Here is a 17,755-nt window from a genome sequence, read left to right as displayed (position 1 = left end):
AGGGCTTGCGCAGATGCTTCTCCAGCAGCGACTCCTCCAGCAGGAACTCGAACCAGCAGGTCTGCGGCGGGGGGCAGGGCCGGCTGGAGGTGGCCGCCTCCCGGTCCGCCGCCTCCGCGCTCATCCTGCCCCCGCCGCCGCTACCCCCAGGGACGCTTCCCGGCTCCAACCTGACACTCGGACGAGGGCCACCGGCCTGCGCTCTGAGGAACCGGCCGAGCGTGCGGCCGTACTCGGAACGTCCCGAAAACCCGCACAACCCAAAATGGCGGCACAGGCCTGCGGGAGGGTGGTCCTGGATCCGCCCCCCTGCGCCTCCGCCGCGCCTCCGGACCAATCATTGTTCGGGTTGGAGAGAAAGGAGGCGGGATCAATCCTAAGGCCACGCCTTCCCCGGTTGCCTTGGGAGACGCCTCCGCGTGAAGCTGCATCGCAGGTGGGCTTTCATGTTTTCCTGGGAGTTCCTCAGCGAGGAAAAGAAACCACCTCATCTAGGGTTGCAGCGGGCCCAATGTTTTCGTAAAAGACAGTGAATACGACTGGCTCTAGTTGTGACCCAGGCTAAGTTCGTTTTCGGTGCTTTCAATTTCCACTTCTGAGATTTCCTCTCACCTAGGTCCTCTCTGAAGATGCTCCCCACTGTCGTGGGCACCAGTGTCTCCGTCCCGCTTCCTGGACGGATGACAACATACCGTGAGACCCAGCCTTTCTGCTACTTCTCAGGTCTAGCTCTCAATATTTAGTGCCTGATTGATACTCTTGATATGTCTGCTAGAAGTACTGTTAGCCTCATGTTACATTTACCTCCATTCTATAATGCTCTTGTATTTTTAATTAACAAACGATTAAAATTGGAAAAAGTGTCTTCACAGATCATGGACTGGTTAAGAAGGCAAGCTCTATAGTCCACCATTCTAACACTTTGGATAGGCTATTTAACCTCTCTGAACTTTAGTTTCCACATTTGTAAATCAGGGATAATAGTAGTGACAAATCTTAGGGTTGATAAGAATCAAAAGAGGCAGAGCTTAAGGATAATACAGGTAAGCTTGCAACAGGGCCTGACACCTAGAAACACCGATAAAGGTTAGCTAATATATACTGCTTTTCATTTTGCAAATCATTTTTATATACATGATTCTGATGATTTCTTACAACAATCTTGTTATGCACCTTTTAACCACTGAGAAAACTAAGGATTTCAGAATTATAATTTGCCTAAGATTTCCCAACAAACAAGAGGCTTCTGGTGATCTTTCCACTGTATTCAGGCTGCTTCCTACATTGATAGAGAGGATAAGATCTATGGTTTATGGTCTTTTTCCAGAATGAAGAGGAAAGGCTTAGAAAATAGTTTTAGGAAAAATAAATGAAAGTAGCTCCTTCATAAGGGAACGTAAATAGAATGCTTTAATGGCAACAATGGCCTTGTTCTCTTCCCACACGATCCTCCTGGGCTCTGAGCTGCCTCTCCCCAGCTCTTTCATTTAGGTGTCCCCTGTGGTCCTGTTCTTAGTCCTCTTCTCACTGCAAAAAAAATCCCTGGGTTACTCTACGCACTCCTGCAATTATTTATCCTGTGCACAGCTACTCTCTAGAACGCTCAGTGCCCACTGGACATTTCCATTTCAACATCTCACAGGTGGTATATACTCAACATTTCCAAAATGAATTTCAAAGTTGTCCCTTACCTATTTCCTATACTGAAAGATGGTCCTATCATCCACCCTGTCACTGGACTCAGAAACATGGGAACTATCTTTTCTCCCCATCATTTTTTGTCTCTAACTAGTGAATAAAACATGCCAAATCTTCCATGAAAATAGCTATTTAATCTCCCTATTGGTATTTTATTAATTTAGGCTCTCATGATCTTATTAATCTAATACACAATTCCCAAACCGTGTTCTTTAGAGCCAGAGAGGTTACTTCAAGACACTTTGGGGGGGGGGAGCAATTGTGTCCGTGTTTGGAGGGATGTGTGCATACAGGGCTATGGACTGACAGCTCCCTATTTCAACTATAGCCTCTCTATGTTACATATTGGGAATTAGAAGAATCCGTTAATCAACAAATGTTTAGAATTGCTACTCTGGGGCAGGCACTGTGCTACATTCTGAGGATACAATGGTCAATAAGACAGCAGATGTGGTCCCTGTCGTCACAAGGTTCACAGTGTAATAGGAAAGCCAGTCATTAAATACAAATCCTGAAGTTGCTAAATCCTAGCAAAGAGGAAGCACAGGAAGCTGTATTTACCAAGGAGGCAACCTAGTTTGGGGAGTGAAGGAAAATGGAAGTGATGAGGATGGAAGCATTCAGCAGAAATCTGAAAAACAGCAGTTACCTAAGGTGAAGGGGGACAGGAGGAGCTGCAGGGGCGGGAGTGTGGGGGAAAAGCATTCGAAGCAGAATTTACAGCATTTGCATGGAGGCTGGAGGTGAGCCTGGCATGTTAGAGGAATCAAAATAATTCTGATACAAACAGACCATGGAGAGAAAGGAACAGAATGGTGAGGGAAAAGAACGGAGAGGTCAGTAGAGGCTAAATTATCTAATGGTGCATAGGCCATGCTAAGATTATGGGCTTGTTTTTTTAAACTGTCATGACTGCAATGTGGAGAAGAGGTTGGGAAAGAGTAAAAGTGAAGATTTTGGCAAGTTCCAGAAACAGATAAAAGACCAGTCCACTGGCATCCACTGAGCCAGAAAAAGAAGAGAGAGGGAGTGGTAGAAGTAAAGGGGCTGATTCTGCAGGGCTTATGCGTCATGGTGAAGATTTGAAATTTTATTCTAAAAGGAACAGGAAGGTTTTAAAAAGGGGAACGACATGGTGAGATGGATCTTGCATATTGATTACTCTGGCTCCTGGACGGAGAATGGTTTGGAGTGTGTTAAGAGTAGAGGAAGAGTTAAGGAAGATTTTTTTTTCTTATTTTCTTATTTTTCTTGTTTAGTAGGAAAGATCTGAACACGTTCAGATATTGACAGTAAAAATCCAGTAGGGAGGGAAAAGTTGAAGACACAGGACTATGAGAAGATGACCTGTGAAGCCAGGACTCTGGCTATTGATTAAAGGGTGTGTCTTCCACTGGAATAGAAAGAAAGGAAACATCTGGACACAGGAGGGTTGTTAGCTTAGCTGGTGCTATTTGAAGGTTCCCTTCTGATGACTTCTATTTTCTCTGAGATAGGTCCTCTTTCTTTGAGGGCCCTGAGTTCTTTCTACTTGTCCTTGGCCATGACATTCTGCCTATGCTTATGAATCTTCTCCCCTGCTGGGGAATATTACCTTTACCTCACCTCTGCANGTTGGGAAAGGGTAAAAGTAAAAAGATTTTGGCAAGTTCCAGAAACAGATAAGAGACCAGTCCACTGGCATCCACTGAGTCAGAGAAAGAAGAGAGAGGGAGTGGTAGAAGCAAAGGGGCTGATTCTGCAGGGCTTATGCGTCATGGTGAAGATTTGAAATTTTATTCTAAAAGGAACAGGAAGGTTTTAAAAAGGGGAACGACATGATCACTGGCATCCACTGAGTCAGAGAGAGAAGAGAGAGGGAGTGGTAGAAGCAAAGGGGCTGATTCTGCAGGGCTTATGCGTCATGGTGAGAATTTGAAATTTTATTCTAAAAGGAACAGAAAGGTTTTAAAAAGGGGAACGACATGATGAGATGGATCTTTCATATTGATTACTCTGGCTCCTGTACGGAGAATGGATTGGAGTGTGTTAAGAGTAGAGGAAGAGTTAAGGAAGATTTTTTTTCTTATTTTTCTTGTTTAGTAGGAAAGATCTGAACACATTAAGATATTGACGGTAAAAATCCAGTAGGGAGGGAAAAGTTGAAGACACAGGACTATGAGAAGATGACCTGTGAAGCCAGGACTCTGGCTATTGATTAAAGGGTGTGTCTTCCACTGGAATAGAAAGAAAGGAAACATCTGGACACAGGAGGGTTGTTAGCTTAGCTGTTGCTATTTGAAGGTTCCCTTCTGATGACTTCTATTTTCTCTGAGATAGGTCCTCTTTCTTTGAGGGCCCTGAGTTCTTTCTACTTGTCCTTGGCCATGACATTCTGCCTATGCATATGAATCTTCTCCCCTGCTGGGGAACATTTTCTTTACCTCACCTCTGCAAGTTCCCCCCACTGAAAGAAATAGAAGGGAATAAACAAGTGGAAGGAAGAAAGGAAGGTCCATGTGTAACAATTATGAAGGTCTTTCTCCCCAAATCTTCAGACAGAGGTTTAATTACAAAATGAGAGTTAAAACAGGACCAATCCAAATGTACTCAGACAAACTTCAGCTAGGGGAGTTTCTTTATTATATTAGTTAACCAATAACAAATAACCAATTTTCTTAACTACTAATGTAATATCATGACAAGATGTTTCTCAAATACAAGACCTTTTTAAAAATCTGCCCACTGGTTACAAGCAGGAGAAATCACAAAGTCAATGAAAAATATCAGAGTACATGAAATTCATAGCTATTCATTGTGGTCCATATGAAATTAATATATTCAAAAGACTATAATAATCCTGTATGTCATTAAGGTTTAAGAAATCAGTACAGATTAACTTTACATTTTGACACTTGAATATTTATATTACATGAATTAAAATGAAAGTTTTTTTTTTTTTAAACCAAGGAAGAGTTCATTATTCCATTAACACCTCACACAGTAACATTATACTGTTTCAATGAGTCCCTAGGTGCTTTATTTAGACTCAAAAATGTCCTACCATAAAAGTGCTACAGGTTAAAAAAAAAAGGGAAAAAAGTACTACCTGACTGAACTCTTCAGACTGGGAGAAAATATTTGCAAATCATATATCCGATAAGAGATTTACATCTAGAATATATAAAGAATATAACAATAAAATGACAACCCAACTGAAAAATGGGCAAGGGATTTTAATAGACAGTTCCCCAAAGAAGATATACAAATGGCCAATATGCACATGAAAAGATGCTCAACACTACTAGTAATTAAAGGAAGGCAAATCAAAACTACATGGGATACCACTTCACAACCACTAAAAGGGCTGTGGTTAAAAAGATAGAAAAAATGAGTTACGGTGAAGATGTGGGGAAATTAGAACCCTACATGTAAAATATAAAGTGGTGTGGACACTTCTGAAAACCGTTTGCCAGTTTCTCAAAATGTTATACGTACAGGGAACGCATCAGGTGAAGGCTTTCTTTGGTACTTCAGTGACGGCAGTGGATCACATTACAACATGGTGGAGCAGAGAAAGACTGACCTCCTCCTTTACTCTCTTGTTAAAGCCCTCAGAACCATGCCCATGACCACCATTATCAATCCATTCACTACTGCAGGGTCCTACAATCTAATCACCTTCTCAAGGCCCCATCTTTCAATTACCATAATAGAATTTCCCACCCTCAACAGTTAACAGCAAGAATAAAGTTTTCGGGGGACAATCAACCCAAGGCATTCCACCGCTGGCCCCCAAAACTCATGTTCTTTTCACAAACAAATACATTTATTTTGTACTCAAAATCTTAACTTGTTTTAATTCAAAAGTCCAAAGTTCAAAGTCCCATCTATCAAATCAAAACGAGTTATCTACTTCTAAGATACAATGGTGGGACAAACATAGGATACAAATTCCTGTTCAAAAAGGGAGAAATAGGCCAAAAGAAAGGTGTAACAGGTCCCCCAAAAGTCCAAAACCCAGTAGGGCAAACATTAAATTTTATAGCTGGTGAATCATGTACCTTGACTTCATGTTCAATGTCCTCTACATGCTGGTGTTAGGGTTGGGTGTCCGAGTCCTTGGGCAGCTCCAATCCTATGGCTTTGCTGGTCTCAGGCCACACTTCAGCTCTCCCAAGCTGGCATTCCATCCTGGTAGCTCCACAAGTCTAGGGTCTCCATGGCAGTCCTGCTGCCACAGCTCCACTAGACATGGTGCTGATGGGGTTTCTCTGCTGTAACTCTGACCCATGTTTCCTCTTAGCATTGCTCTAATGAAGACTGTCTGCAGTAACACTTGCCCTGTGACAGATCTCTTCCTGGGCCCCCAGACTTTTCTATACATCCTTTGAAATCGGAGTGGAGATTCCCAAGCCTCCACAAGTCTGGCATTCTGTGAGCCTGCAGACCAAACACCATATGGACATCGCCAAGGCACCCGGCTTGTATTTTCCAAAGCCACAGGTCCAGCCGCACCTGGGGCAAAGTTAGCCACAGCTGGAGCAGCCAAAGTAGCAGAGGTGCTGGTGCATGGACCAGCCTTATGAGGTGGCCCTGGGCAGTGAGTCCATGGAAGGTGCCTTGGCCTGTTCCCCAAAACCATTCTGACTCCCTAGGCCTTTGGGCATGTAATGGAAGGGTTGGCCCCAGAAGCTTCTGCAATGCCTTCAGGGCCTTTTCCCCTTCTCTTGATAATTCCTTTTTTTTTTTTCCTTTTTGTCTTTTTTCGTGACCGGCAACGGATCGCAACCCTCGGTGTTGCGGCTGCACCTCGCTCAGCCAGTGAGCGGCCGGTCTGTATGTGGGATCCAAACCCTCGGCGGGAGCGCCGCCGCACTCCCAAGCAGTGCACTGTAGCAGTGCACCACCGGGCCGGCCCGATAATTCCTTTCTTTTGTACTAATCGTCTTAGTACCATTGCATTTTTCTCCTAAAAATGCTCTCTGCTTCTCTACCACATGGCCAGGCTGTAAATTTTCCAAATCTTTACACTCTGGCTTTAAGCAATGCCTTTGCTACCATAACAGCATAGGCTGTTACAAGTAGATATGCAGCTTCCTTAATGCTTTGCTGCTTACAGATTTCTTCTGCCAAATACTCTGGTTCACAACTCTTAAGTTCCAACTTCCACAAAGTCCTAGGACATGGACACAATGCAGCCAAATTCTTTGACAGTTCATAGCAAGGTTGATCTTTGCCCCAGTTTCCAATAAATTCCTTCTTATTTCTATCTGAGACTTCCTTAGAATGGTCTTTACAGTCCATATTTCCATAAGCCTTCTGGTCACTACCATTTAAGTAGCCTCCAAAACATTCCAAACTTTCCCTGGTTTTCTTGTTTTCTAAACTCTCACCACCAGCTAGGCTTTTTCTAGCCTGCTCCTCCAAATTCTTCCAGCCGTTCCTCAATACCCAGTTCCAAAGCAATTTCCACATTTTCATGTATTTGTTATAAGCAAAACCCCACATCTCAATTTTCTTTTTTTTTTCTTTAAAGATGACCAGTAAGGGGATCTTAACTCTTGACTTGGTATTGTCAGTACCACACTCTCCAAGTGAGCTAACCAGCCATCCCTACATAGGGATCTGAACCCACGGCCTTGGTGTTATCAGCACCACACTCTCCCGAGTGACACATGGGCCAGGCCTACCAATTTTCTGTATTAATCTGTTTTCTGTTGCTTATAATAAAATACTTGGAACTGGGTAATTTATAAAGAAAACAAAATTTATTGCTTACAGTTTCAGAGGCTGGAAGTCCAAAGTCCAGGGAACACATCAGGTGAAGGCTTTCTTTGGTGGTGGCTTCAGTGACTCAGGGTATCACATTGCAAAATTGTGGAGCAGAGAGAGAAAGAAAGACTAACCTCCTCATTCACTCTCCTTCTAAAGCCCTCAGTACCATGCCCCTGATCACCATTACTAATCCATTCACTGCTGCAGCTCCTACAATCTAATCACCTTCTCAAGGCCCCACCTTTCAATGACCATAATAGGATTTCCCATCCTCAACAGTTAGAGTGGAATTAAGTTTTAGGGGAACATTCAACCCAAGGCACCTTTCTAGATATGTAACTAAGAAAAATGAAAACATATGCCAACACAAAGACTTGTACATAAATATTTATAGCAGCATTATTCACAATAGCCAAAAAGTAAAAACAACCCAAGTGTCCAACACCTTGTGAATAGATAAAGTGTGGCATATCCATTGTATTAGTTTCATGTGGATGCTAAAACAAATTACCACACACTTTGCAGTTTAAAACAACAGAAACTTATTTTCTTTGCAGTTTAAAACGACAGAAACTTATTTTCTCACAGTTCAGGAGGCCAGAAGTCTGAAATCAAGGTATCAGCAGGGCCATCCTCCATCCAGAGTTTCGAGTATAAAGTCCCATACAGTCTCTTACAACTTCTGGTGACTGTTAACATTGCCTGGTATTCTTTGGCTTGTAGCCACATTCTCTAAATCTCTGGCTCCATCTTCACATTGCCTTCTTTTGTGCCCTCTGTCAAATCTTCCCAATGTGTCTCCTATAAGGACTCTTGCCCTTGACTTAGGCACCACCCCCCCCATAAACAAATATGATCTCTTCATCTCAAGATCCTTTTCATCTAACAGCAGCAGAATACAAGTTTTCCTCATGTGCACATGGAACATTCTTCAGGATAAATCATATGTTATGACATAAAAGAAGTCTTAATAAACTTAAGAAGACAAAAATTGTATCAAGTATCATTTCCAATCATCATGGTATGAAACTACAAATCAGTAATAGGAGGAATTTTGGAAAATTCACAAATATCTAGAAGTTAAATAATATGCTCTTGAACAACCAATAGGTCAAATGAAAAATTAAAAGGGAAATTTTAAAATATCTTGAGACAAACAAAAATAGAAGCACAACATACCAAAACTTATGGGACACAGTGAAAGCAGTTCTAAGAGGAAAATTTATAGCAAAAAACACCTACATCAAAAAGAAGAAAGATCTCAGATAAGTAACATAATATTATACCTCAAGGAAGTAGAAAAAGAACAAGCTAAGCCCAAAGTTACTAGAAGGAAAGAAATAATAAAGATCAAAGAAGAAATAAGTGAAATAGAGACTAGAAAAACAATAGAAAAGATCAACAAAACTAGGAGTTGGTTCTCTGAAAAGAAAAACAAAATTGGCAAACCTTTAGCTAGGCTAAGGAAAAAGGGAGATGATTCAAATAAACAAAATTGGAAATGAAAGAGGAGACATACAACTGATACCACAGAAATGTACAAAGGATCATAAGAGACTACTATAAACAATTACACACCAGTAAATTGGATAACCTAGAAGAAATGGATAAACCCTAGACACATACAACTTACCAAGTCTGAGTTATGAAGAAATAGAAAATTTGCACAAACTAATAATTAGTAAGGAGATTGAATCAATAATAAAAAGTCTCCCATCAAAGAAAAGGTCAGGAGCGGATGGTTTCACTGCTGAATTCAACCAAACACTTAAAGAACTAATACCAGTCTTTCTCAAACTCTTCCAAAACATCGAAGAGGAGGGAATACTTCCAAACTCATTTAATGAGACCACCATTACCCTGATATGAAAGCCAAACAAGGACACAGCAAGAAAAGAAAACTACAGGCCAATATCCCGGATAAACATAGATGAAAAATCCTCAGGAAAATGATAGCAAATCAAATTCAACAGCATTATTCACCATGATCAACTGGTATGTGTGGGTGGTTCGACATACAAAAATCAATAAATGTGATACACCACATTAAAAGAGTGAAGGACAAAAACCATATGGTATCTCAATAGGTGCAGAAAAAGCATGTGACAAAATTCAACGTTCTTTTATGATAAAACCCTCAACAAATTAGATATAAAAGGAATGTACCTTAACACAATAAAAGCCATATATGACAAGCTCACAACTAACATCATACTCTGTGGTGAAAAGTTGAAAGGATGCCCATTCTTGCCACTTCTATTTAACATAGTACTGGAAGTTCTTGCTGGAGCAATTAGGCAAGAGAAAGAAATAGAAAGCATCCACATAGGAAAGGAAGAAGAGAAATTGTCTCTGTTTACTGACAACATGAACTTACATATAGAAAACCCTAAAAAAATTAACCAGGGCTGGCCCGTGCCTCACTTGGGAGAGTGTGGTCCTGATAACACCAAGGCCACGGGTTCGGATCCCTATATAGGGATGGCTGGTTAGCTCACTTGGGAGAGCGTGGTGCTGACAACACCAAGTCAAGGGTTAAGATCCCCTTACCGGTCCGGTTATCTTTAAAAAAAAAAAAATTAACCAAAAACTGTTAGCACTAATAAATAAATTCAGTAATCTTGCAGGATATAAAATCAACTTCCAAAAATCAGTAGCATTTCTGTACATGAACAATGAACTATCCCCCCCCCCCAAATCAAGATGATGATTCCATTTACAATAGCTAAAAAACAAAACAAAACAAAAAAAGACTTAGGAATAAATTTAACCAAGGAGGTGAAAGATTATGCACTGAAAACTATAAACGCTGATGAAAGAAATTGAGGAAGACACAAAGAAATAGAAAAATATACGCTGCTCATGGATTGGAAGAGTTAATACTATGAAAATGTTCATCTACTCAAAGCAATTTACAGATTCAATGGAATACCTATTAAAATTCCAATGTCATTTTTCACAAAAATCCTAAAACTCATATGAAACCACAAAAGACCCCAAATAGCCAAGGCAATCTTGAGCAAGAAGAACAAAGTTGGAGGCATCATACTACTTGATTTCAAAATATAATACAAAAATGTAGTAATCAAAGCAGCATGATACCAGAATAAAAACAGGCACATTGACCAATGGAACAGAATAGAGAGACTAGAAACAAAGAAAAATAATTGACAAATTTACAGTCAATTGATTTTTGACAAAGGTGCCAAGAACGCACAATGGGAAAAGAACGGTCTCTTCAATAAATTGTGTTGGGAAGACTGGATATCCACATGTAAAGCAATGAAATTGAACCTTTATCTCATACCACGTACAAGAACCAACTCAAAATGGATTAAAGACTGAAACTATAAACCATGAGCAGAAAACGTAGGGGGGAATCTTCATGACACTGGTCTGGGCAAAGAGTTTTTGGATTCAACACCAAAAGCAAAAATAGGCAAATGGGATTGCAGCAAACTAAAAAGCATCTGTACAGCAAAGGAAACAATTAACAAAGTGAAGAGACAACCTACGAATTGGAAGAAAATGTTTGTAAATCATACATCTGATAAGGGGTTAATATCCAAAATATGTAAGAAACTCAAACGACTAGATAGCAAGAAAACAAATAACCCAATTAAAAAATGTGCAAGGGATCCAAATAGACATTTCTCAAAAGAAACATACAAATGGCCAACAGGCATGTGAAAAAATGTTCAACATCACTAATCATTAGGGAAATGCAAATTAAAAGCATAGTGAACTATCACCTCACAACTGTTAGAAGGTTATTATCAAAAAGATTAAGTATAAGTGTTGGTGAGGATGTCGAGAAAGGGGAACACTTTTACACTGTTGGTGGGAATGTAAATTATTACAGCAATTATGGAAAACAGTATGGAGGTTCCTCAAAAAGCTAAAGGTAGAACTAATATATGATCCAGCAATCCCAGTTCTGGGTCTATATCCAAAGCAATTGAAATCAGTATGTTGAAGAGATATCTGCACTCCCATCATGTTCCTTGAAGTATTATTCATGATAGCCAAGATATGGAGTCAACCTAAGTGTCCATCCATATAGATGAATGGATAAAGAAACCATGGTATATATATATATATATATATAAGAATAAAATTCTGTCATTTGTGACAACATGGATGAACCTGGAGAACATTATGCTAAGTCACTTATATATGGACGCTGAAACAGTCAACTCACAGAAGTAAAGGGTAGAATAGTGGTTAACACAGGGGGTGGGGTGGCACTGAGCAGGCTGGGAGGGTGGGAGATACTGGGCAAAGGGTACAAGGAGGAATAAGTTTTTGAAATCTGTTGCATGGCAGGGTGACTATAGTTAATAATATCCTGCATATTTCAAAACTGCTGAGAGTAAATTTCAAGTGTCCTCACCACAAAAATGATAAGTATATGAGGCAGTGGATATGTTAATTATCTTGATTTAATCATTCCTCATTGTATTCATATATCATTACATCACATTGTACCCCATAAATATATACCTTCAATTATAATTTGTCAATTAAAAATAAAAAAAAATAAATTAGAAAAAAAGATCCATAACTTAATTACATGTGCAAAGACGCTTTTTCAAAATAAGGCCACATTCACAGGCACCAGGGATTAGGATGTGGACATACCTTTTGGGGGGCCATCATTCAACCTACTACACCTATACAATACTATTCAGCAATAAAAAGGAATAAATTACTGATTCATGCTACAACATGGACGAAAACATCATGCTCAATGAAAGAAGCCAGGAACAGAGAACACATATTGATTCCATTTGTATGAAATGTCTAGAAAAGGCAAAAAAGTGGATTAGTGATTGCCAGGGATAGGGGGTGAGAGGGACGAGGGGATGATGGATAAAGTCTATGAGGTTTCTTTTTGGAATGATAGAAATGTTCTAAAGTTAGATTATGGTGATAGTTACACAATTCTGTAAACGTGCTGAAAATCATTGAATTGTGCTGTGGACTGAATGTCCCCCCCAAGCTCATTGAAATTAATTCCAACTGTAACTGTTGAGGGTGGGAAATCCTATTATGATAATTGAAAGGTGGGGCCTTGAAGAGGTGATTAGATTGTGAGGACCATGCCATAGTGAATGGATTAATCCATTTGATGGTTTAATGGTGGCTGTGGGTATGGTTCTGAGGACTTAAAAGGACAGCCAGAGAGGAGGTTGGCTCTCTCTCAGCTCCTCCATCCACCACAGAAAACCCTGTGTCACTGTGTAGAATCACTACTACCAAGGCTCTCACCAGATGTGTTCCCTGGACTTTGGACTTCCCAGCCTCTGAAACTGTAAGCAAAAAATAGTTTCTTTATAAATGACCCAATTCCAAGTATTCTCTTATAAGCAACAGAAGCAGACTGATACGAATTGTATGTGTAAAAAGGATGATTTTTATGGAACGTAAATTATACCTCACTTAAAGCTGTTTTAAAAAAGTATTAAATTCAGGGCCAGCCTGTGGCTCATTTGGGAGAGTGTGGTGCTGATAACACCAAGGCCACGGGTTCGGATCCCTACATAGGGATGGCCGGTTGGCACACTTGGGAGATCCTGGTGCTGACAACACCAAGTCAAGGGTTAAGATCTCCTTACCGGTCATCTTTAAAAAATAAATAAATAAATAAAATAAAAGGAATAAATTCTATTTGCAGTATATGTAATGAATAATTAGTTTGCAGAAAGATAATAGCTAGTAATACTAGGAAATGCTCATTGTGAATTCACCATACGTGGGCACTGATTTAAGCACTTTATGCATATTATCTCATTGAAGCCCTATCGGGTGAGTTTTATTATTGCCTTCATTTCCAGGTAATGAAGGAGGCACAGAGAGATAAACAAAACTTTCCCAAAGTTACACAGCTATTAAGTGTCAGATGCTAAGTATGTACTTAAGTAACATAACTTCAGAGCCTAAAACCATACCTCCTGTACTGCATGCCTCTCTAAGAAAAAAACAAACAAACAAAAAAACAGTTCAATAGAATACTGGACATTGAATTTATAGAAAAACTAGCGGAGAATTGACATCTTGAGTCTTCCATTTATTTAGATCTTCTTTAATATCTCTCAGCAGTAACCTGTAGTTTTCTTTTTTTTTTTTTTTCAAAGATGACCGGTAAGGGAATCTTAACCCTTAAGTTGGTGCTATCAGCACACGGGCCGGCCCTAAACCTGTAGTTTTCAGCGTAGAGATCTTTCACATCTTTCTTAAAATTTATTTAAAGTCCTTTATATTTATTTAAATTTTATTATAGATTTTTTTTTAATTCTCGAATTCTAATTGTTGCTAGTATGTAGAATATGGGTAGATCTCAAAAAACACACTGGGTGAAAAGAAGCAGTTATAGAAAAATAGGTACAACATAATATGTGTAAATTATAAAACCCCCCAGTACACCATAGGTCACAGATATGTATGAATACATATAAATACTATATAAATGGACTGAAATATTCTTAAAGTACAATCTACAGACCCCAGGGCTGAAAGGGCGCACGGACCCGAGCTGATAAGACGACAGGACCCGAGCTGACAGTTCGCCAGAGAAGTTCCACTTTATTCAAGGACTGTGCGTATATTTATAGGGAGCTGCTTTCAGGGTTTTGATAGCGGGTGGACGGGGCAGTAGCTGATTGGACGGGGCTGGGCAGGAGGTGAGCCTTGACCTGTGACTGGTTGAGGTTTTGGCACCAGTGGGCTTTTACTGCGGAGAAGAACCCGGAAGGGCGCCATATTGCTAGGGAGTGCTTTCCCCCTCCCCCTCCGCTTGAGTGCCCACGGTATCCTTACAAGGGGTCCTCAAGATCCTTTCAGGAAGTCTTCAAGGTCAAAACTATTTTTATAATACTTAGATGTTATTTGCCCTCTTGCACTGTTGACATTTGCACTGGCATTGTGAAAGCAGTTGTGGGAAAAACTTGGGCACTATAGTACGCACAAAGCAGTGACATTGTATTCTTTACTGCCATTGATGGGCATTTTTTAAAAAATGGCAATTTTGCTGTTGAATGTCCATCATGAAGCAGTAAAAATTATTAATTTTGCTAACTCTTAAGCCCTGAATGCATGTCATGTGTACTGTTCTCTATGATGAAACAAGAAGTACACATAACGCACATCGGTCTGTCAAAGGACAACGGTTGTCTCATCTTGAGTGACTGACTTGCAGGCTGGACTAGCAGCTTGTTCGTAAAACATCATTTTTATTTGAAAGAATGAGGACAAACTAAGTGTGGTTACCCAGACTTGGGTATTTGGCAGACATGTTCTTGAAAATGAACAAAGTGAGCCTGTTACTTAATTGAAAACAACTGATGGTATTTTGGGCCACTGATAAAATTTGAGTTTTTAAGTAAAAATTAGAATTTTAGAAAACTGTGAACTTGACTGCTTCTCAATACTTAATGACTTTTCTGATGAGATTAGTGGTGATATTGATAAATGACTTTTTGATATTGTATAATAAAATGTATCAATATCTGCATAATCATCATAACTCAGCAAACCAATGTTTTCCTAAGGGGTGGGTAAAAGATTCATTCAAATTGCAAGACAGGCCAATGGATTATAACGTAACAGAGTTTGGAAAGTTAATTGATATGGTTTTGGATTCCCAAGTGTATCTAAACTGTAAGAAACCACCACTTTGTCAGGTTTTGGTATAATATCAAAGAAGAAAATTAACAATTATCTGGAAAGACTTAAAATACTCTTTTTTCGACAACCTGTGTGAGGCTGGCTTTTCTTCATATAACTCAATGAAAAGAACAGTTTGAATACAGAAGCCGATATGAGAATCCACTGTTTTCTATTAGTCATACATGAAAGAAATTTGCAAAAATGTAAAACAATTCCACTCTTCTTACTAAATTTTTTAATAAAATGTAGCTATTTTGCATAAAAAGTATATTTGTTAATGAATAGTAGGTTTCGTTATTTTTATTTTTAAATGAATTTTTTTGTGTTATTTTAATTTAAATGAATTAAATATGTTTTAAACTTAGTTTCAATTTTCTTTGCTGTTGTCGGCTGGCCAGTGTAAGAGTGTAAAGGGGTCCTCAGACTAAAAAGTTTGAAAAACTGCTTTATTGAGGTCTGTACATCAAAATATTTCCCATGTTTGGGTCTGAGAGAGAAGTAGGAAGGGGGATGGCCAGGGGTGGGTCAGGGAGGGGGTGGTGGGAGAGGTGAGTGGTAGAAGGAGGAGAGGAGGGGTCACAGTTATTCCAACTTTGTAATATTCTATTTTTTATACATAAAAATAATTTGAGGCAGGGCAGCCCGTGGCTCACTTGGGAGAGTGTGGTGCTGATAACGCCAAGGCCATGGGTTCGGATCCCTATACAGGGATGGCCGGTTGGCTCACTTGGGAGAGCGTGGTGCTGACAACACCGAGTCAAGGGTTAAGATCCCCTTACCGGTCATCTTTTTAAATAATAATAATAATAATAATTTGAGGAAAATATGACAATGTTAATATTTGTCAGTTCTGGGTGGAAGGTGAGAACACGTTTATCATATCATTTTTAATATTTTTAAATTCTCAAAAAAAGAAACAAAACATTATTCTTAAAAAGTGTAAAAATGAAAAAAAAGGTTTAAAAAGTGTAAAACCATATTGATTTTTTTCACTTCTCAATATACATTGTAGTTGATTTTCAGGTCCCTTTACCCATTCCTCTTTCCCCCTCCCTCTCTCCCCTCCCCCTGCACTACATCATATCTGTTCACTTGTCTTAACAAGTTCAAGGAATTGTTGTGATTGTTGTGTCTTCTAAAATATATTGATAGTTTTACAGTCCCTAATATCTCCTCAAAACCCACAAAAAAATTTTATGGGCTTACAGAAACAAAACTATTATAGAGCATTTGTTATAAACCATGATCCACACCAGGTGCTTTACACTCTCCTTTTCTCATTTAATCCTTACAGCATCCTACAAAATAGGTACTATGACCCCATCTCATAGCGGAAGAAAATGAAGATCAGAGAAGTCAAGTAACTTCCTCAAAGTCTCCGAGCAAACAAATGGTTGAACCAGGATTTGGGCCTTGATTTGAGATTCATTATACTGGATCACGGCTGTGGTCTCAATGTTTTTGTCCCCCTGCCCCCCAGATTCATGTGTTAAAACATTTTCCCCAAGATGGTGATATTAAAAGGTAGAGCCTTTTGGAAGTGATTAGATCATGAAGTCAGAGCTCTCACGAATGAGATTAGTGCCCTTGTGAAAGAGGCCCCAGAGAGCCACCTTGCCCCTTCCACCATCTGAGAATGGGGTGAAAAGGGGCCATCTGTGAGGAAGAGGCCCTCACCAGACACTGAATTAGCTAGTGCCTTGATCTTGGACTTCCCAGACTCCAGAATTGTGAGAAATAAATTTCTGTGTTGCTCATAAGCCACTCAGTTTATGGTGTTTTATTAGAGCATCCCAAGTGGTTGACTAAACAACCACCTTCCACTTGATAACTTTAAATGATTCTTAAGCAATGGAATGTATTTAAATTGATTTAAGTGTTCCAACTAAAGCTTTCCTTAGAAGTACTTCATCACATTGAAAAACAGAAAGGGAAGCAATCTGCTGCAAATGCCAAAAAAATGAGATTTTTTCTGAGCTATGGCCTGCTGCCTGATGACATTTTAGGTATTCACATGTTCTGAGATGTTTCTAAAGATGAACTATTTTACATTGGAATATTATTCCTAATGATAAAATTACATGCCAGAGGAATTATACTTGAGCATAAAGTCCTCCATTGCAATTCATAGGCAGTAATGCTAATTTTAGAAAGAGGGCTAAGTAATGGTTCTAGGCTTATAAAAGGATAGTGCCTTCCTGGGCTACTTCTGTGTTCTCTTAACATCTGTTTAATTAACCTGCTCCTTCAAGCTTTGACAGTTTTGCCAATGTAGAATCATTTGCTGCTCTTAAATCTGGCAGAAGGGATTATAACCTATTTCTGCCTAAAATGTAATGACTAATAACAGTATTTATTTAGCATTTATGTACCAGCTACTGTGCCGAGTATTCTACACACACTATTTCATTCAAGCCTCAACCCTACATGGTAAGTACTATTAATAGTACTATGCCCATTTTATAAATGAGGAAATCAAGTCTCAGAGGAGTTAAGTGACTTGCCCAGTCTTACATACCTAGGTAGTAGTAAAATAGGGATTTGAGGCCAGTTGTACCTGATCCCAGAGCTCAAACTTTTGCCACTGTACTTCATCAAGAAGATACCTTGCTGTTGGTTTCTAGTTTCTTTC

This window comes from Galeopterus variegatus, unplaced genomic scaffold, assembly GCF_000696425.1.
Source record: "Galeopterus variegatus unplaced genomic scaffold, G_variegatus-3.0.2 Scaffold4346, whole genome shotgun sequence".
In the NCBI taxonomy this organism is placed as follows: domain Eukaryota; kingdom Metazoa; phylum Chordata; class Mammalia; order Dermoptera; family Cynocephalidae; genus Galeopterus; species Galeopterus variegatus.
Note: the sequence above shows the minus strand (reverse complement) of the source record.